The sequence below is a fragment of the Emydura macquarii genome, unplaced genomic scaffold (assembly GCF_026122565.2).
Source record: "Emydura macquarii macquarii isolate MOO-44397 ecotype Brisbane River unplaced genomic scaffold, CSIRO-AGI_Emac_v2 contig_1043, whole genome shotgun sequence".
NCBI classification, from domain to species: domain Eukaryota; kingdom Metazoa; phylum Chordata; order Testudines; family Chelidae; genus Emydura; species Emydura macquarii.
Genome location: NW_027131180.1, coordinates 2,783,945 through 2,806,600, shown reverse-complemented (window position 1 = coordinate 2,806,600; position 22,656 = coordinate 2,783,945). Strand labels below are relative to the sequence as shown.

General features: G+C 40.5%; 1 long non-coding RNA gene across 2 annotated transcripts in view; it reads left to right on the top strand.

Annotated features, from left to right (window-relative positions):
- Positions 1 to 21,485, top strand: part of LOC137151062 (uncharacterized) — a 43,422-nt gene extending 21,937 nt beyond the window's left edge. Inside the window, exons 2-3 of one of the 2 annotated variants that reach the window (XR_010919152.1) lie at positions 20,284 to 20,403; positions 21,016 to 21,485. This is a non-coding gene — a long non-coding RNA (uncharacterized lncRNA). Of the gene's footprint in view, positions 1 to 20,283; positions 20,404 to 20,990 lie in introns of both variants that reach the window. The other variant, XR_010919151.1, reaches the window with a different exon arrangement.
- The last annotated feature ends 1,171 nt before the right edge of the window (positions 21,486 to 22,656 follow it).

Sequence of the window (22,656 nt, the reverse complement as noted above, 5' to 3'; positions counted from 1 at the left end):
ACAAACTAACAAACTCAGATAACAAACTCTTCACAAAGTTAAAAAGGCATCCACAAAAATCCCACAAACACCTATAACACAAGGTATAAAAGCAAAAGTGTAAGAAAAACACAAAATTCTATAAAGAAGAAATGACACTATACTAATATGTTTCGGGAGGGAATTTCAAAGTCACTTAGCACAGGCTTCACTCTTCTATTGAAATCAGTGGTAAAACCCACTGTGACGTTCCCCTCTGCAATCTGGACTGGTATATCTCTGCGTCACCCAAACCCCCCACTCCTGGGTCTGTTCGCTCACAGCCTCTTGCAGATAAGTGGCTCCTATTTTAGTGAGTGAGTGCTTCTAGGCAGTCACTCATGGGATTTTTCAATGGTGTGACCTCCACCCGCCACCATCCCCAGATCCAGATGCAACCCTAGGAACTGCTGTTTTATGGAGTTCAGTGCTGCCCACTGAATTCTGCAAGTTCATTGGTCAGTCAGTTTATCGAAGAAATTGATATGCACCAGCACTGTCACTCTAAACAAAGTATCTGTACAAACCCAAACCACATGCACTGCTTTAGATAAAACAAACAAATAAGTTTATTAAGTACAGACAGATTTTAAGTGATTATAAACCAGAGTAATATGAGTCATATTGATCAGGAAGAAATAAAAGAAATCGCATGCTAAACTAAACACTTCAGTAGCCTTTCAGTCTTTGATGGTTAATTTTACCACACAGGCTGGCTGAGCTGACTCCCTCAGCCAGCCCTCCCCCCCACCGTAGACAGTCTGTCAGTTGCTTGTTGGTTCTTCATAGATGGATTAAAAATGCCTCTGACTTTAACATGTTTCCTCGTCACCCCCTGGGGTCAGGTGATCGGCCACGTCCAGCAATGGGCATGGTTTCCTCGACTTGAGCCAAATGAGTGTCGCCTTATCAGATGCTTAGGCCAGTCCATTGTTCCTGTATGCATGCCTTTGTAAGGCGTGAACTCTCCACTGTTTTGTGTTTGCCTGGATCTATTCAAGCCATGTGAGACACACATTTGGGAATATTGCATAGCAGAGTTTCATATCTATACATAGGTGACATTGCAGGAAACATACGACCATAACAATAATGTTCAGTGTGTCATGAGCATTCCAAAAACACCTTACATGACACATTTTGCATTAGACAATACACAGTTACACTGTAAAGGTGAATATGAATGATACACAATCACACCATAAGGGTGTACATGGGGTACAGTGTCTTACACCCATGTTGACTTTGGTGTGAGTAGAGTTATGCTAATATGAGTGCTTTTGAAAATCCCACTGATAATGTAAAAAATCACCGGTGTCTGATCTGCTATGAAATACTTCTTCAATGAGCATATAGCTTATTCTTAAGCAGGCCCTACATTCAATTTATATCTCAATGTCCAAGCAAATGAAAATGTTTCCAAATTTGATATTCTAAATCCAAAATATTTCATATCTTCTCTTCATATATATTGAAAAGTGCAAGTTACAATGTTTTGACCCTAATAGGACACACAGGCACCAATTCAGAAAAGCATCTCTATTCAGGACAGCACTTAAACATGGGCTTAACACTAGATCAACAGGACTTAAGCATGTGCTTATAGTCCTGTCCTGAATCTAAATAGTTTTAAGCACATGCTTAAATGCTTTCCTGAATCATGTCCAGTGTCTCATTTATGTATTTGTTTTACTCTTTCACTATCTCAGAGAGATAGTCACATAGATAATATATGTGTGGAGTTGGTGTATTTGGAGAAAAAGTGTTCATATTGTAAGGTAATTAACATTGTTATATATCAGCAGCAGTAAAAATTGGTTTTTTGACTGCTGTTAATTCTCTTTTTGGTGCCAGAGACCAGGCTTAGTTAAAATGATGGAAAGAAAGAATTTTAGAAAGAATGCTGCAAATTAAGGCAATAATAGGCGGCTTTATATATGTTAATGAGAAAGCACTGGTGATCCTCTTGCAAATGTCAGCACAAAACAGTTTTGAATGTTTACTGATGCTTTATGTGTGCATTTAGCTTAGATAGGCACATGACTGGGTATGCAAAATTCCTTATCAACTGAATTAGATGTTTCAGGCATATTTTCAAAAAAGACGTCTGAATTAGCAGGCCTAAAACTGCATGATTGAATGTTTGGACATGCAATTTTTAACTGCTATATATTTTTGCATGCTGAGAAGCTCATTTTTCATAATACATTTGTGATAATAAATTACCTTATTTACACGTTCAAATCTGAGTATTACAGTGAAAAACATGGTAACCCAAAGATATGCATCTAAAAATGTGGTTATATATGACCGTATTTTCAAAGGAGCTCATATCCCATTTAGACAACTCAGTATGTGGTCACATTTTCAAGAGTAGGGCACACTGGCAGATCTTTTAAAAATCTGGGAATAGGTGTCAAAATAGGAGAAGCTGTGTCTTGAGATCTTAAAACTCTAGCTCTTATTTAGGTACCTTAAATGGCGCTAACTGTTTGAAAATCTGGCCCAGTTTGGTGCTGAGCACTTGAAAATCTGACCCTCAACTTTTTTGAAAACCCGGCCCAGAGTTTTCAGCATGCTAAATGATAGTCAGAGGATACTTTGAAAATGCAGTCCTTGAATTACATTTACGAAAGTATTTCTGTTATTTGCATGTCACCAACATACTTAAGCATGTGTTTAACATTAAGGACAAAAGTATTGAAGTCATTTGCTTAAAATTAGTCATGTGCTTAAGTGCCTTGATGAATGGGAGCATTATCCCTTATTTTTTATAAGAATTAGTTATTCATATGGAGAAGAAAAGAGCCCTTTGCTTTTAAAATATAATTTTCATTTGAAACACCATTGCTTCAATGTTTGCTGGAACCTCTTTTCTAGACTTGGAATGTGACATATTTTTGCACAAATATGCAAGACGTTTGTTTTTGTTTTTGTGTCACTTAATTTATCATATTTATTGCAGATTGGGGAAAATGGTGTTGAACACAGCTGTCACCCTCTGTGCTTGGCCTTGGCAGGTTGTCTACCAAGAGCAAATCTTACAGCTTGTTTACCCTCCAGCCTTTAGTTAGCCGAAACTTCCTTTTACTGTGATAGCTGTTCAGCTGCAATTAAGAGGGCATCTGAGAATTCCATAGTCCATTAGTTTGAGCAACTCTAATTACTCTGGGTAAAGGTTGTTTCTATCTTTTTAATTACCTAGATTCAGTTAATTTGAAGAGGAAACTGACTGAATTGTTAAAAAATAGCAAATTTGAAAAGTCCAACGTTTCAGTGACAAAACTGTGGCTTTTTACTAGAGCGGTGTAAAATTTACCACTGTTGTTTCATGGATTTTGTATGAACATTTTTATCATTTCATGAAAATCTGAACCCCCTGAATTTTGCTTTATCGACGGTTTTCACAAAATGACTATTTTTGCATTAAGAATATGAAAAAATGCAAATGTTCAGTGTCTCTTGGGCCAACTCTATTCCATTGAAGTTAATGGGAAATATATCATTGTTTCTAATGAGAGGAGTGTTATGAATAGTCACAGAATCCATTTCTTTCCTCATCTTTCTAAGGCCACACCTGTTAAGAGATAAAAATTCTTATTGCTTAGAACAGACCTTATTGCTTATTGCATAAGACCCTGCAAAGCTGGGGCTGTCTAAAGACAATATAAATGCATTCTCTTTGATTACAGTGACGATAAAGAGTTTGAGCTCTCAAAATAGTAGTTACAGGAGTCTTTTCATTGACTTCAATAGGCTTTATAGCCAAAGATGGTCTTCCTGAAGGTATCAAAAGCAATTCTGAATTATTTCAATTTCTGTGTTGTGATATTGTTGTTCCGTCATGTATTGTGACAATTATGACAATGTCCTGTAGTATCCAGGATAAATTATATTGAATTAAGTTAAACCTTATTGAATTAAGTTTAACATTTTTGGAGTTCATTGTATTAACAGTGCAAATGTTTATGTACTATTGTGGGACAGTATGGAACATCGTTAGCCGGAATACAGGATTAATGCAATCTTTGGAAGATATTAGGAACTTCAAAGGACTTTTGGGACAATACATGTGAAGTGGATTTCTTAGGAGATACTTGAGGGTGATGGGAATGTAAATGACCCTGAATCCATCCTTTTGAAGCTATGCCCTGGGGAGATTAACCAATTGTATACTGATTACCGCTCCTGAAAACTTCAGTCCAAAGACCTCCAAAAGGTATAAAGGATGGACTAAATTTTTCAGGAGGGTGCTATCTCTGAGCTGAGGGTATGATGAACTTGCAACCAAAAAAAACCCCCCTTGGTCAGGGGTTTTGAAGGACTGCTCCTGCCAGAGCCCATGTTGGAGGGGGTGATCTCTGGTAAGTTTATTAGCATGTGTGTAGGTTCTCAATTGACTCTGTTTGCTGGGCTCAGACTGTGGGACTAAAAATAGCAGTGCAGACATTCCAGCTTGGGCTGAAAGGGGAAAGGTCTTGGAGCCCAGGCTCCAGCCCAAGCAGGAATGCCTATACACCTACTTTTAGCCCCCCCCAGTCCTGAGCCCCACAACTCTAAGTCAGTTGTCCCAGGTTCTAAGACTCAGTGCCATGGGTTTTTCTGTGCAGCGTAGATATACCCTTAGAAATGTATGGTTGTATTTATCTTGGTTACTATTTATTATCATGCCTAAAGTTACAAATATAATGTTTTTACAAACAAATAGGGCTTTTTCAATGATGGAATTTCCTGGATGTTTTGAATCCATTATTTCAGTATTGTTGGTTATGCATATTTCCATAACCAGTTAATTGCAAGTAAAAATGTCACATGGACAAAGCATTTTTGCTAAATATCTAGTATTATACCTAACAATTAATTAGTTATAATGATGAAAGATTCTCTTTAATAGTGAAAGCCATGTAGTTTACCTTGAAAGATGATTTTGTAAGATACAGTTATTAGTTCAGATCTGCAATGATCAGTTTTCCAGTGTTTTCGTATCCCAGCCAATTTAAGTCCTAATTCAGGAAAGCAAGTTAGCATATTGTTAAGGCCATCCCTATTCAGGAAAACAATCATATGCTTAAAGTTAAGCATATGCTTTTCTGCTTTTCTGAATAGGGATGCTTTTCTGGACAGGTGCCTTATTGGTTTTAATTTACTGTACAAAAAACAAACAAAAATACCTGTAATGATTTCAAGTGCAGCACATGATTACTGAACACTTTTTCATTATTCAGAACTCTTTACTCAGAAGATGTACTAAGTGCCATTAAGCTCTAGGTCATGAATGAGCAAAGGTTAAGTATGTTAACCTTCAGCACATATGTAATCACATCCCTATCCAGCAAATCTTTGAGTGTTGAACATGTTTTAAATAGAGCGGGCTGAAATATTTCTGATGTGACAGATATGATGTTTTGTGAAATTATAACATTTTGCAGGACCATCTTGCTTCTGACATTTTTTCGACAGGAAAAAGTTAAAACATTTTGTTTTGTCAGTGTTGAAACTTTTCATTTTGATAGTGTTATAATATTTCATTTTGATAATATCATTTTAATTTGACATATTACTTCTGTACGTAATATATAATTCTGACATATTACTTCTGTACGTAATTTATATAATATATTACATTTCATATTTTAATATAATATTAACGTCAAGTGGAATGAATTGAAATGACACTATCAAAACAATGACACTATCAAAACAAAACCATTTTGACGATTCTGAATTTTTATTTTGCACCGTATCCAAAATCTGTGAGTCTCTTCCGGGCTTTACTTTGTGGTGGATCAATGGATCAGTGACTCAGACTCTATAATAAAGAGATTTCGTATGTAATTGTGTGTTCTGCACAGAATCCAGGTGCTGTGTTATGAAGCAGGAAAACTATAGCAACGGGTTACAGTTAGTCCACTTAGCAGATCAAGAGATCCTAGATTTGCCGTTTGGCCATGGGACCCTTACTGTATTCCATGTTCTTTGGTGGCAGCAATGAGATTAATATATTAATGGGCTGTAGATTTATATGACAATAATGGGATTTGGCATTTTAGCAGATACTTTTTTCAAGTAAAACTTCAGCAATCTCTCATACATCTAAAACATCTGGGAACAATATTTGAACCCTGCAACACACCGTGTAATGAGACATAAATAGACATAATGCATCATAAGGGATTGTATTTTTGAGGCACTCCACTTGGCTCTATGTGACTTTCTTTGACTAGCTGTCTGGCTAACCCCCGGCCTTGAAAGCGTGCTACTTAGTGTATTGCTTCCTCAGTGTAGAGAATGCGATGGCAGGGATGCTCACATGCAGTGGGCACAGCCACAATCTAAATAATAAAAATAGTAATAATTATCATGCCATTTTCCTTTTCAGTCTTGGAAGCAGCTATTTTCTTCCAGTTGCTGAATGCCTTCAGTAACAGTTGAGGTTGCTTTGCAAGTCAGGGGGACACTCGGCACCTTCCAGGATTGGAATCTTAGTGGTGACAAACTGAACCAGCCGATAGCTCAAAGTGTCCATTCTACTGAAAGGCCAGAAAAAAAAAATCCTGAATTCACTTAGCCTTGATTTATGAGCAGGTACGGCACATAGGCACGCCTCCTGAGAGTAACACTGTTATAGCTGTACACTACCTGATGAAACATTAATCCTAACCCTGTGGGAGCCAGGATCACTATAGGTGTAATTATTTAACCTGTAAATGTTACAGCAATGGATATATAAAGTACTATAGACTTAGTTGTAGAAAGATTACAGCAAACATATTTACCCAGTTCAACACAAGTCCCATTACAACAGACTAATGGTTCTGTTGTATATTATGCATTGTCCTTTTTAGATGTCAGTTTATCATTCTTTTTAATAGTTACAAATACTTAAAAGAGAACAAAACAAAAAAGAGTGGCATATTCACTTGTAAAAACAACGAGAGTCCTGTAGCACCTTAAAGACTAACAAATTTCTGCGGGCATAATTTGTTAGTCTTTAAGGTGCTACAGGACTCTCATTGTTTTTGCTGTATACAGACTAACACGGCTATCCCTTTGGAAATGTCACTTGGAATTGGCATCCATTGTATAGTGTCTGAAATACGGTTAGTCTCATGGAATGGTGACTTACGTTTCCACATCTAAATAAAAATGACCTCTAAATTTCACCTGTAACTTTGAGCAGGCAAGTCCAACTGTTTGCTCAGTCGGTAGAGATGGTTAAAAAGTGAAAGAAATTTTGTGGAAAATCTTGTCCTTTTTGGGAGGGAAAGGAAAAGCGGATTTTGACATTTTTCAGCCATCTCTTTCAGTGACTACTTACAGATACACCTTCTTCTGGGTCTTTTGGGGCCCTTGTTGCTATGCTCCCTTCTCTGTTCATATGCAGAAGCACAGACGAAACCAGCAAATCCATACTTCCTCCCCAGTGCTGCATTCCCCGCTTTTGATCTTAAAAATATAAAATGTCGCAGTACAGAATCAAGTGGGTTACGCAAAATTTTACTCATCCTTTTTCCAGGGTGAGTACATTTTTTTTTTGATAAGCACATTTTCATTAGTTTCTTTCATTATTCTTCATCTTCATGGTAAAGTGCAGGCTAGTCAACTTTTAAGTTTGGATGGTAAATTTTTCACAACAGATTTTCTAAGGCTGGTTTATATGGCCTGCTGACTATATGAAGCTGTGGTTCTCAGATACTCCTCAGGTGAACTAGGCACAGTATACATACCTCTGATGTGAACACGTTACATGCTGATCTCTGGCAGTTTGTGTTGTGTCTACCAGATAATAGCTTTATTTGAACAAGAGGCTATCAGGACATAGAACTCTTTCCTTTCCGCCCAGTAAAACTTGTCTTTCCCCCCATTATTGGGTTGGCTTTAGGCAAACTCGTATAAACTGTTTGGACTTTCAGTACGGCTAGGTTGGCCTGCTTATGATTTTTTTTAAAAAAAAAAAGATACTAATAATTTCATTTCAAACCGAAAGCGGAGAAGATGAAGATATACAGTACAACCCATCAGTGTTGCAAGGTGAGTTTGTGCTATGTATGCTCAGATAGCTCCAGCTGGGTTCTAAATTCTTTCAGTTTCTAGAGTATACTCCTCTCTTGATGCCAAGGAATTAAAGGGAACGTGAGTTACATGTTACTGTACATATAAATCCCAACTCCTCAAGATGAGACTCTAGTGCTTATCACCAAATGATCTCTGCCTTTCCGAGGAAACGTTTATTTCTTTGAGACACTTATGGGCCTGAATTTTATGCAGTTTAGCTCTTATAATTCTCTAATCACCAGACATGATGGGACAATACATTTATGCAGGAAATCTGCACAATTAGCATGATTAATTTTCCATGTCAACTGTCTTAAAGTGTATAAAGTATACCTGTTCTGCCTTGAGTTATTGCCTCAGATGATGCATCAGCAAAGATGGGCCTGTGTTTAACACTCTGGTGTGTGATTTTGTTATAATCTTTGACATGACTGATTATGCCAAGGCCTGGAGCAATTTATTGAATTAATGAATTACTTACAAATACATGAGAGTGATTAATTGAGATGCCTGTTTGGATCCTATTCAGTGTAATGAGGCTTGAGCATTGACAGATGCATACAGTGGGCCTGATCCTGCCACCAGTGAAGTCATGGGAAGTCAATGGGCTTACTTGCATGAGAACGGGATGCAGGGTTGAGCACTAAATAGTAAAACAATCTCTTGGATGGGTTAATAGATGCTCTTCTGAATGCATCCTCCAGGCAGACTTATAGTCATGTCATTCTGTAAATTGAAAATGCATTGCCCCATATCCTGTCACTTTCTCCATCTCTTCCTCACTCAGCTAGATACTTTATTATCAGTTTAGATTTATTTATAGCAAGTACATGCCTTAGACAACAAGTCAAGAGTGGTGGAAACTGAATTTCCTTTTAGGGAACAGCATTAAGTCAGGAACTACCTCCTCGAGTCTCACAAATTGAGAAGAAAGCTCACATTCTAGCTGAAAACACCTGACTTGGATATTTTATAATAAACACCTAGCTTGAATTTGTAACCCTATTTTGTTTCCAAAAGGGATGTTTTATTAGCACAATTACAAGCAGTTCATGATCATCTTTTGTGTAGTGACCAAGAATCAAATCTGACTTCATCTCAAACATTAAGGCTATGCTACAGTCCAAGAGAGAGAAAGCATTTGAAAGTCGAGCCTTGTGCTCATTGTATGTGGAACATAGGAAAGAAAAAATGTCTCATCTGTGATAGTTGCAGTGTTTCCTTTGTCTTTAATGTTGCTTTTGTTCCCTGCTGTGACAAAGTGGAGATATTCTTGGGGTTTTCTCTGAATGCTGTGTGTGTGCCTCAGTTTCCCTCATATGTTACTCATGTATTTCGGTGATGGGACCTGGATGTGTAATCATTGGAGAAGCCACTAGAGGGCGGATGGGCCATCCCCAGTCACACGTATGCAGACCAAGGCTACGGCTACACTGCCGGCAGCAAATTTGCCGCCATCAGATCGATTTCTCTGGATCGACTGAGTGGTCAGTGAAGACCCGCTCAGTCGATCCAGAAATCGACATACTAAGACCACCTTTGCAAGTGGCGTAGCGCTGCGTCAACGGGAACGCGGTTCCCGTCAGCTCAGTGCAGTGAAGACAGTGCGCAGAAGAGGCACAGAGAAGTCAATGGGAGTTACACAAGTTTTTTGCGTAGCTTGCATAACTCCCGTCGCCTGCCACTGAATCCTGGAGGTAAGTGTAGACAAGGTCCTTGACCCCTTTTCCCTCCTGGATCAACCAGCTGCAACAGGTTGCAGCGGGCGGAGACCAGGAGGAGTAGCCACCTTGCCCAGGAAGGAGACAAAGGACTGGGGAGGGGCAAAGAGACAGGTCCATGGGGTGGCTGGTTGGAAGACTCCAGTCCCCCATAAAGGAGCTTGGGAGCAGAGCCTGAGAATGGGCTCTGAGGCTCCCTTGTTGGTCGCTGCTGTAACCTCTAATTAATCTGCTATCAAAGTCTTTCTGCGCTGTGATCCTGAGAACTAATAAACCCTTCTGATTTCCACGCTGGCTGTGAATCACTTCTGATTGCAAGGTGGGGCGTGGGGCCCCTTCAGGGATGTGTAGAAGCTCCCTAGGGTTCCATCCAGGGGGACCCACAGGGATAGCTTAGGCAGAGGAGGGGTGCTGAATGCTCTGAGGCCAGATTCAGGAGGTGGCTGCACTGGTGTGGGGAGACCCGAGGGGAGGGGCAGACTCTGAGCATTAGAGTCCTGACTGGCTTCGCTCACACCAGCACATGCACTCTGATAACGCTATGGAAGGGCTGAGAGCTCTTGAACTATTATTATTATTTTCTCTCCTAAGTTCAATCTTTACTGCCATGGTGAAATATACTAGCTGTGAGCAGGAAATCCTCACCAGGCCAAGCTGTTCACTATGTCATTCCAATGAGGCATAAAGGAGTCAATCTGATCTGGGTAAGCAAACCTTGCTGTGTTTTAGAAAACTGTGTGCCTGTACTTCTCTCACCCCAGTGTAATGTGGGAGGAATTTGACTGAAATCATTGAGGCGAATGGTGTAAGTGAGAGGGCAATCAAGCTGTGTGTGTGTGTTTGGTTTTCTTCCCCCTGTACAGATTCAGGGAATTTAAGAAAATAAGTGGGATGCCAGATATACTTGATAGTCTCATTTGTGTGCCAATATGGAGGCTGCTTTTATGGGTCACTGACATTTTGCTGAGGATTTGAGCTCTGGGAATAAAACTGAAAGACATAGTACTCTGTGGTTCTGTATTTTTCTACAGTATTGTTGCCACATACGTGGGGGTAACTTCAGGTGCTGAAGAGAAGGACTGTAATAAGTAGAGCTGCTGGCGAGACACAATGGGCTGAATGCATGTGGGGATGCAGAGCTCCATTCTTGGGATCTGAGGGCTGGTGACTCATGCCCGTTTCTTACTCTCTTTGCTTGTGCAATCTTCTTTTAATTTATGATAAAGATTTTCTTATGTTGAACACCCCTTACCACCCTGAGCTGACGGTATGTCAAAGAGGGACATTTCTGAACGGTTCATTTCCACACGGAGTATGTATTAATACTTGGTACTTCTTCGAAATTACTCGGAGTTTGAAATAAAAGACAACTGGCCAGAGTGTGCGCATATTTTGTGCCCAACTTGTGGCCCAGGGATCTGTTCATGGAGGGTCTCCTTCCTCCAATGATGAAGGGGTCTGAAGCCCCACTGTGGCACTGTCTCTGCTCCTGGCCCCCAGGAGGCCTTTCTGGGGATGTGGGAGGGGCCTGAGCAGGCCAGGCGAGGTAGTAGGCAGGGCAGGGAGGGATACATGTAGTCCCTCCTCAGGCCTCGGATAGATTCCTCAGAGAAGATATTAAAAGTGTATGTGTAGTATCCTGGGGATACGTTATCTTTTCTCTAGTGCACCCTGTCCCATGTGCTGGAGGTCATGGTGGCTAGAAGGATTCACTGCCCAAAAAAGTTTGTACGAAAGGAGACGGTTGAGCGCCTTATGAAAATCTGTTCAACCTCCTGTGAGTGGCAGCTCATTTTGGCACCATGTCTGTCTGGGCTTGGGAGACACTGCCACTTTTCCCCGCTCCACACTCATGAAGGTGTCAAGCCCAAGGAACCTCTCAGAGCACAGCGGGTCACCTGAAACCTGCCAAAGGGGGACCAAGCTCCAGAAGTCCAGAGGAGAATACAATCTTCACTGGGAGGACACCAAGCACAAAGAGACTGACAGAGGCCACGTCTGTGTATCTGGACCCCAAGCCCAAGAAACGCAGAGAACACATGTGGTCAGATTTTTGCCCCCGGCCCAGTCTGTGGTAAGCAGCCTTTCGTGTGGATGGAGATTATTTTATAAGCAGCGTTTGTAAGAGTACCACTAGTTCCCCCCAATCCCATGCCCATCTGTCCCCTGCTCCAAGGATGCTTGACCAAGTGTTTTCATTATAACTCTGTGATTTCAGGTGCTTATGACTTAAAAAAAAGTAACCATTTTGATTAGGACCGAGCTGCTCAGTGACAACGGCTGGTATAGCAGGGATCAGACTGGGGGGACCTCCAGAGCTAAAAGCATTAGCTGTGATAGCTGGAGCTAAAGGGCCATGCCTCTCTAGCTTAGAACAGTAACAACTCCTCTCCTGTGTGGATCAGCACACTCGCCCATCAGTTATACTCGGTTCCTGGCACTAATGTACTTGCTTCCTGTACCTTACCCTGCTGTGTTGGCAGCACTGAGTGCTCTCCTCCTGTACTACCACCCTACTGACCGCAGGGGAGGCTTGGGCTCCTCTGGGATGCCAGGTTCAGCCACATGCAGGATTCTCTTTGCAAAGAGGATGGGATTTGGGGGTGCAGTTTTGGGGAGGATGAGGCTGGTGGGGAAATTTCCCCAAATATGAATAGGCTATGAGGGGTGTCTAAAGAGTAAGGGTTCCTCCCATCTGTGAGAAAGGGTATGAGTGGGGAGGAGGGAAGAGGGAACTGATTTGGGTGGGGCCAGTGATTCTTCCCACCTTCTGTGCACATGAAAGTCAGTTCCCCGTAGGAGTTGGAGGGTGGGACTCCTCCCCCCATTAAAATAAGCCAGTGCTGGGTAGTCAATAGGAAGCCATTAGAAGAAGGGAGTGCGGTCCCTTTATCTGTCCACCATGTTACCAGCCTCTTAAGAGTGTGCAGAGGAGGATGACAAAGCTAGCCCCAAGAGCCATTATTATAAGCCTACCATGACAAAAGATGTAGGGCAAAAGAAACATGGGTTGAAATCCTCATGGTTCTTCTCCAACAAAGATGAATCCTTTGGCTAATTTTGTCAAGTTCTAATTCACCATCATATAAATGCACTTTTGTGTTTATGTGCCTAAGTGACCATTGGTTCCTATGTTTACATATCAACAATATGGTCAAACAGACTGACAACACTTCCTTCAATGTAAATCTCACAATTAAATAAACAAATGTTGTTCACTGTATTAATTTCAGTGAATGATCACCACACTTTTAAAAACACAAAAAAAAAGTTAGGAAATTCACTACCAAAACAATTGTAATGAAGTCCTAGGATGCATCAGGCAACGTATTTCCAGTAGAGACAGGGAAGTGTTAGTACCATTATACAAGGCACTGGTGAGACCTCATCTGGAATACAGTGTGCAGTTCTGGTCTCCCATGTTTAAGAAAGGTGAATTCTAACTGGAACAGGTGCAGAGAAGGGGTACTAGGATGATCTGAGGAATGGAAAATCTGCCTTATGAGAGGAGACTCAAAGAGTTTGGCTTGTTTAGCCTAACCAAAAGGAGGCTGAGGGGAGATATAATTGCTCACTATAAGTACCAGGGAGGGAGAGGAGCTATTTAAATTAAGGGCCAATGTGGACACAAGAACAAATGGCTATAAACAAGCCATCATCAAGTTTAGGCTTGAAATGAGATGAAGGTTTCTAACCATCAGAGGAGTGAAGTTCTGGAACAGCCTTCCCAAAGGAGCAGTGGGGGCAAAAAAACCTAACTGATTTCAAGACTGAGCTTGATAAATTTATGGCGGGGATGGTATGATGAGATTGCACACAATGGCATGCAGCCATTCTGTGATTGCTAGTAGCAAATATCTCCAATGCCTGATGATAGGATACTAGATGGGGAGGGTTCTGAGTTACTACAAGGAATTCTTTCCCAGGTGTCTGGCTGGTGGTTCTTGCCCACATGCTCAGGGTTTAGCTGATCGCCATATTTGGGGTTGGGAAGGAATTTTCCCCTGGGTCAGATTGGCTGAGACTCTGGGGTTTTTTCACCTTCCTCTGCAGCCTGGGTCATGAGTCACTTGTAGGTTTAAATTAGTGTAAATGATGGATTCTCTGTAGCTTGAAGTCTTTAAATCCTGATTTTAGGGTTTCAGTAACTCAGCCAGAGGTTAGGGGTCTATTACAGGAGTGGATGGGTGAGGTTCTGTGGCCTGCAATGTGCAGGAGGTCAGACTTGATGATCATGATGGTCCCTTTTGACCTTAAAGTCTATGAGTAATGCAATTTTATTGAAGAGCATTTAAACATACAAGTCAGAAAATTCAACATAATGGTTTCCACAATAGCTTTTTCTGCCATTTCACTCATGTATTTGGCAGAGATTTAAACAGCAACCATAGTGCTATAGTTTGTATTACTATGAGCTTAATGCTGATCTGACTTAAACCGCTGTTAATCCCAAGTAACTCCTCTGAAGTCATGACCCCACATCTCTCTGCAAGGGCCAGCAAAAATGACCACATGTTGAGGTGGCATGGCTACTGCATCCTCTTCAACAGTGACACATTGCGTTTGACTTCCCCAATGCTCCTATGAGTTCTGGCAGGCATCAGGCTTTTCTATTCCCTCCAAAGCACAGCTGTGCCATAAAAGCACAACAGAGCCCTCAGTGCATAACAAATTTATCTTTTCCCCTTTTTATTTGGTTACCACAACTGCCATGGTGAAAGATACTTTCTGGGGGGAAACAAGTCTTCTATTGCAGACTATACAAGGGGAAAAGGTGGCCAATGGAAGTTTCAGTGCCTGAACAGAGCATTATAGTTCACTTAACTTTCATTACCTACCCTGGTGTGTGGACAAGTGTGATGCATTTACTGTTAGGTTACGCACGCTGGAGTAGTGGCACAGAGAAACCATGAAATAGCTCTCTGTATGAGCAAATAAAGTGAAAGATCTGAAAAGCCAGAAGGAGCCAGGATAGAAAGCCCTAAAGCTAGACTGCCATTCTTCAACTCCACCATCCCCCATGGTACTTAGAAATTTTAAAGGAGCTCTGAACAACAGGAGATTTTTTTCTCTGCTTTATATATGTGATCTGAAACAGAGTTGGCTGAGGCAATGTTCCAACCCTAATTCTGAATTTTCTAGCTGCCAGTGAAATTTTCAGACACACCTGGCTTAGATTCTCTGGTTTTTGCTAAGACCCCTTTGTACTGAATACTCCTCCTTTTCTAACTTAAATTGGGCCTGGCAGGGCCTGAATCGGGGAGATGATGCCATCTCTCTGCATCTGCCAGTGCACCTGGATGTAATGGAGAATTGGGGCCTTAACTTACTTTCTTCCCAGTTGAAGCCAGAAGTTCCTGCGTCCACCACCCCATTTTGTTCCTATTTCGATGCCCTTCAACACGACAAAGCCAACCTCCTGGACAGGCCTTCTTTTGGAATTCACCAAGGCAGCACCTTCATTGGACAAAAGGTTTGTTGTTGAGCACTGGGAAAACAGCCTTCCTTGCAGGGGGTTGAATCTGCTGCCAGCCCAAGGAAATAGAGAGCCAAAGTATGATTAAATATGTACTTTGCATTTATATAGTGACTTCTATTTTTAGAGCGCAAAATACTTACGTTCAAATCTAGAGGGGCAGATCTACCAACTCTACAGTTTTCCCCATAGGTGGCAGGTGTTCAAATCCTGTTTTGAGTCTGTGGGGAAAATCCTTTCTGATTGGCTGTCCTTCCCCACTTGCCCTGTTTCTTGGGAAAGGGCAGCCAATCAGAGTGGCTGAACATGTTGCTTGGTATCTAAATCCCTGATTACATGAAGCAGTTCTCCCTCCCTGTTGCTCCGCTGAAGGGCTGGGTGTGGTTTCTCTGTGTTGTAGTCAGCTGGGGAGCAACTTCTCTGGCCAGCTCTGCAGTTTCTTCTTGGACCCCTTGTAGTGCCACTAATCCCAGCCTGGAGAAGGCAGTGAGAAGAGGACACTAGCAGTGCCCCATTCTGGGAGTAGGGAGAAGAAGCCCCAGCCCTAGGAAGGGGAGAAAAGAGGCTGCCAGCCTGCTCCCACTGCCTCCCTTCAGTCTTTGGGAGTGTGGTGAACATCTGGACATCTGCTCAGGAAATAATTCACCAGGGACGTCCCCAACACATAGATTTGAGAGGAGGAGATTTCTAAAGGGGCGTGTATGAGGAGGGGAAGTGGAGTAAATTATTAAGCACAGGGGTTGGCTGTGTGTGGGTTCAAAAATTAAATACTGGGTTAAGGGTTGGGGGGTTTAAAAATTAAATGTTATTGTGAGGTATAGACTAAAATGCTGGGCTGGGCAGCTTGCAGCTGTTGAAGGAAATATTGTAGGCAGGATTTACTGCATGAAATATTGGGGTTAGGGCTGGATGTAAAATGGAGGCAGTGAGTGGGAATAGGGTGACAGAGGAAGAAATACTTTGGGAGGAGGAGAGTCGACAACTAAACTAACTGAGCTGGAATGAGGCGGAGAGTGAGAATTGCTTTGTAGTGGCAGGGAGAGGCCAGAAATGAATTGAGTCAGGATTGGGGGAGTTAATTAGGACAACTACTCCTGGTCAGAGGAGAAAGGTGTCAGACACTTCTCCTTTCTCTCTTCCCTTCTGTCGTTCTTTCATTCTTTTTCTAACCCCCACTACTTCCATCTTTCACTTCTGCTTTCTCCATCTTTATTTATGCAAATCTACTAGTTTTAGCATTCAGGATGTTGACAGCCATGGTAGACACGATGAGACAATATCCATTAAAGTTATTTCAAACTTTAGACAACGTTATCCATCACTTTTTCACTGTTTGTTGATTCACTGCTAGGAACACACCATTTCCTGTACAATTAGTGGTATCTTCAATACATGGCCATTTCCCCCCAATTTAGCATGATACATACACTCTATTACCCTTTCACTCTGAGCATTTCCTCGGACTCTTGCCTTCATGGCTATCCTATAAGGTGCTTAAACCCATTCCTCTGCAGCAACACCTACCTTAGATAAATTGATTTAACTTGAGATTCTGTGGTTCTTGCCTTGTGCATGCTAGGTAAAGAGGTGGTCAGATCATATTTAGTTGATTTCCTGGGAATGGTTGCTACTACTGTATCAGAGGGTGAGTCACCACAACTTATTTTAATATGCCACACTCTGCTGTGTTTTACCAAACCTTCCACGTGACCACGGTTGCTTCCTTGAAGACTTGATTCTGTGGAGAAATGTATGAATAAGCATCACATTACATCAACATTATCTGACTACTCTAAGTTGCCAAAGCTCATTAGTAGTCAGATGGGCTATAAATAGCATTCGGTGATGGAAAATGGCACCTCTCTGTCTAACTGTAAGTGGAAATTATTTTTTTTTTTGTCGAGATGAGGTAATGCCATGTGCACATTCATCCTGGAAACCCATGGCAAGGATGGATGCTCTACCTCCCAAGCTAAAATCATAAATATTTCAGAAAGGCCAATAAAACAGAGCTCATAATTTAGAGAGAGAATTTTCCAAATCTATGGAGAGGAAACAGTAAAGGTTCATATCACTCATTCAACACACACACACACTTGCTGGAGTAGCTCCTACTGAGTAAGACACATTTTTCTTTGTCCAGTAATTGCCAGGCACCTAATTTTTCAACACATTAATTACAAAAGTCAGTCTGCTGCAACCTTGTAGACTAGCCAGCAAGGTGATTATTATGCTGTCACTGATGGTACTGATCTTTGCTATGGAAATGGCAATGACAGACTTAATGTCCTAAAATGTTTTGCATTTAATTTATGAACATTAGCCAGTACTTCATGATCATTGGTATATGTGAAGCCAAACCCCATGGGGAGTAATTGCTTGTTTGTTGGTAATATTATGAGGCATGAGAAATATGTTTATAGAACACTGTAGTAAACATTTCCAAAAACTCCATGGTTTGCTCTCTGCACTTCCAGAGCAAGCTGGTAGCCTGCAGGTAATTATGTGCAAATCAGGTTGAGTGTTACTGTTGCAATGTGCTAGGACTGGCCCATAAAAAGACATGTCTGGTTAAAATGGGTGATATGTCCAGTAGGTCTGCTTCCAAGAGAGGTTCCTTGATCAAACCCAGTCCTCTAATCTTCTGGGGAACCTGAGTCTCACCTTGTTGGTGTCACCAAATACTTCTGGTAATATCTGAGTTTATTTGAAATAGGTTCCTTGCATATGTGTTGTATGCTGCAAAAATTGGGGCTATTTGACATTTTATGCTAGATAATGACCAAATGTTAGTAGCTGGCTAATAGCTAGATTAACGGTTCACGTTATCACATGGTTTTTGTGATCTGATGCAGCATGTGGCTGATTGTGTTTCAGATAACTCGTTCATCTTGAGCTTTCTTTAGTTTAAACTCATCGGTCACAAACATCAAGCAATGATCCTTCCCCAAAGCACTCTGCGTTATAAAAGGCTGAGATGTGGAGGTACCACTGAGTGCTTATGCAGATTCACTAAGCAAAGAATAAAGCACACAAGGCAAAAGGACCAAAACTCAGGCCAGCTAAAATCAGTAGTTGAACAAGTGAAAGTATGTTAGTGAGCCTACAACATTCTGCTTTGTGCCCTCCTGCCATTATTCATTCATTTTTGATGGGTCATCAGCACAGCAGGTTCTGGCTGCATGGCTGAGAATAGTAGCTGGCCTTTGGATAAATATAAAAGATATATGAAACAATGTTTTGGGCCTTTTGGCACACAAAGAATAGATTAATAGGAAAAAAGAGATTACATGTGTGTTGAGGAAGCACAGAAATACCCACTAGATAGGAGCAATAATAGCAAACATGACCCATGCCTGCCGATAGTGTGGGAGAGGGGGAACGTGAGGGCAGCTGTCTTCAGCAGTGTTACTGAGCATGCTCAGTAAAAGCCAAGCAGCAAATCTGGGGGGGCACGTGACCCTGCATGCGCCCCGGTCACCCTCTGAGTAATAGGGTTGTGCTATTTTCCCCAAGTTGTGTGCTTATGAAAGCTTTTGCATAGCTATTGAATTGTATTCAAGTGATCGGCTGAAAACTCTGTACCTCTTCATTGCTGGTTTTGGTTTTTCACTTGTACATTAAATACGAGCTGTAATTACATCCATTCTATTTGTCCCACATTTCTCATACATTTGTCTTTTTTTCTTTTGGTGGTCTACATTTGTGTGTATGATGCGTGTGTGTGTGGAGCTGCTCAAAAATGTTTAGATGGTACCTGCTCTACTGAAAAACACAGTTTTGAAGAGATTTACATGTTTCATGGGAACATGTCAGTTATGACAAATTTTTCAACAGTTTTTTCAAAGTTGAATAATAATGCTGTGTGTAGAAATCTGTCACTAATAAAAGATAATGAGGAAATGAGATCACAGCAGATAAAGAGTTTGACTCAACTATTTTACATCCTAACTAAAATGCATTGTAAGGTGTGATGAGCATCAGTTTGTGACCATGTAAGCAGTACTGTACATGTATTGATGTGATGTTTTACATAGCACAACTAATTCTACCATCTTGTATACACCATCATTATATTTTGGGCAGCCCACAAGTATTAATTTTTAAGAGAACACATATGCCTTTGCAATAATCTAGTTTGAGTAGTGCCTCTAACGTTAGAAAATGCTGTATTGTACACTAACAAAGAGGTGATAAAATGTCTGTCATATTGACCCACATGTGTGATCTTTAAAAAACAGTCTCTAATCAATTTTATATGTACATGGATGATTGATTTTAGGGGAACTTCTCATTTTTAAAGGGAACCAGGTGTGTAAATCTTCACAGCAGTGAGGCCTAAAGAATATCTTTGCAAAATATGTATCCATTATGCTGGTTTTTTAGAAGAAATTGGAGTAGACATTATGTATTATGTCAGCCATTTAAGGCAATTTCTAAGGATGGCATGATTCCATAATTCATAGATTTCAAGACCAGAAGAGGCTGCTGTGACCCCGAGCCATAGAACTTCTCCAAAATAACTCCTTTTGAACTAGAGCATATATTTTTAGAAAAACATTCAATCTTGATTTAAAAAATTAGCAGTGAATATCCATCAAGACCCTCAGTAAATTGTTTTAATGGTTAATTACCCTCAAAACAATACATCTTATTTTTGGTCTGAATTTGTGCAGCTTCAACTTCCAGCCATTGAGTCTTATTATACCATTATAAAATATTTGTGCCTGATGTTAGGTACTTCTAGACTGTGATCAAGCCACCTCTTAACCATTTCTTTGTTAAGCTAAAAAGATTGAGCTCCTTGAGTCTATCCCTATAAGGCAGGTCCTCCAATCCTTTAATTATTTTCATGGCTAGTCTCTGAACTCTCTGCAATTTTTTAATAACCTTATTGAATTGTGGACACCAGTACTAGACACAAAATTCCAGCCGTGGTTGCACCAGAGCCAAACATAGATGTAAAATAACCTGTTTACTCCAACTCAAGATTCCTCTGTTTATGTATTCAAGGATTGCGTTAGCCCTTTTGGCCACAGTATCATGCTGGGAGCTTGTATTCAGCTGAGTGTCCACCATGACCTCCAAGTGTTTTGCACAGTTACTGCTTCCCAGGATTGAATCCCTCACTTTGTAAGTATAGCCTATCTTCTTTATTCCTTGATATATATGTTTACATTTAGCCATATTAAAATGCATATTGTTTGCTTGTGCCCAGTTTATCAAGCAATCCAGTTTGTTCTGCATCAGTGATCACTCCTCTTCATTACTTAACACTCCCCCTATATTTGTGCCATCTGCAAAATCTGTCAGTGATGATTTTATATTTTCTTCCTGGTAATTGATAAAAATGTTAAATAGTGTACGACCACAAACCAATCCCTGTGAGACCTCACTGGAAACATACATACTCAATGATGATGATTCCCCCTTTTACAAGAAAAAAAGATGTTGACTCGCAATAATAATATTCTTCATTATTTATTTTTATTCTCTTGCACTCTCAGGGGCATAGGGCTGTGATGTTGTATAAAAGAAAAGTGATCAAGTTTACACTAATGTATCATCACTAAGCATCTCTGATGTAAATTGTGACAAAGTAATTAATGTAAGGTATCGATGGAAAAGTTGTAGACTGCTAAGTATTATTATTCTGTTTAAATCCATGTACCATCTCTGTATATGAAGTTATGAATATTGGCTATGTATTTGTATCTCAGACGTGTTTTTGGGTGACACCCCAAGGCAGATTTGCATCCAGGTTAGCCAGCCAGCTTGATGGCCCAGTAAGGACAATCAGCTCGTCCAGTGAGCCCCTCCTGGAGATGTTTCAGAAAGCACTGAGGCAACGGCTGCCCCATGATTCAGCAAGTAAGGACATGGGATAAGAACGTGATCTGAGACTCTATCTTTTGCCAGTAACTTTCCATGCATTTGGGCTGAAAATAAAAAAAGGAGACTGTGATGTCACTCCTTTATTTTCAGTCCTGCTCCTCACCTCTGGACTATAATTTTCTAACAAAGGGACTTTGTTTAAACAAAGGACTGATGACTCCCAATCCGTCTGAGGGATCCAGAGAGACTTTTTTGCAAATGAGCAGCTTTACCATCACTGCTGTGAACCTGATCTACAGACTCTGAAGTCACTTGTAATGCAGATGATTCCTTTAACCATTTAAAAACTCTTTTTTTTTTTTTTTTTTAATTAATAAACCTTTAGTTATCGTTTTACTAAAAGAATTGGCTACAGCGTTGTATTTGGTAAGATATGAAGTATATATACATTGACTAGGGGGAATGCTGATCCTTTAAGATTAGAAGAACCTTATATATGATGAATCTGGTTTTCACTAGCTTGTTATCATAAAGACCAAATGTCTGGATGGTGATAAAGGCTCGATTGCCTGAGGGGGGACTGTGTTGTAGCTTCTTGTTAATCAGTGTGGTGATGTAGGTGCTCTTTTGTTACTGGCTTGGTGAAATCTAATTACAGAATAAATCAACAATTTTGGGATGTGACTGCCCTGTTTTTTTATCAGTCTGTCCTGAATTTGTTACTCTCATCTGACCCCCACACCAGCCACGGTGACAAGGGCGTCCACCAGTTTCTGCCATCTATTTCAGTCTTGTGCTGATCTATTCAGGCTTCTGAGTGTCGTCTTGATGGATATGGCTTCTTTCTCTATTGTTCTGCATAATGTTTCTCTAAGTCATTTCTCTTTTTCTCTTTCCAAGTGGTGTCTACATTATCACTTGGCATGGAAATTGAGTTGCTGACATCTTTAAAGCGTGTCTTAAATAGGTCCATCATCATCTTACCATGTTTGATGAGGTTGATTTGCTGTATTAAAATTTCTGATGTTTCAATAAACTTTTTCCAATGAAGTCTAAAGATCTTCCACAGGTATTTTCTATGGAATGATTTGATCTTCTTATGAATTTCTATTGCAGATTTCTATGACTATGCTCCATAAAGGAGGACAGACATAATGATAGTGTGAAAAATTCATAATTTGGTATCATGCCAGTCATGCTACTTTTCCAAATGTTTATTAAAGTTGTTTTCTGCTTTTGATACTTGTGGCTTGACATTTAGCATGGTGTCACCATCATTGCACATCTCACTTCCTAGATCTTAACAATTACTGAAAAATAATTATTGAAAAATTATTGAAAATTTCTGCCTTTTCTACATTATTATTGATAATGGACCAATACCATTGTTGGGATTCTTTTTGTTCCTAATATACTTAAGAAACACCTTCTTCTGTCCTTAACGCTGCTGGCCATAGATTTCTCTTTGTGTCCTTTTGCTTCCTTTTTCAATTTTCTACAATGTCTAGCTTCTGGTTTATATGCATTACTATTTACTTCCTGTCCTTTGTT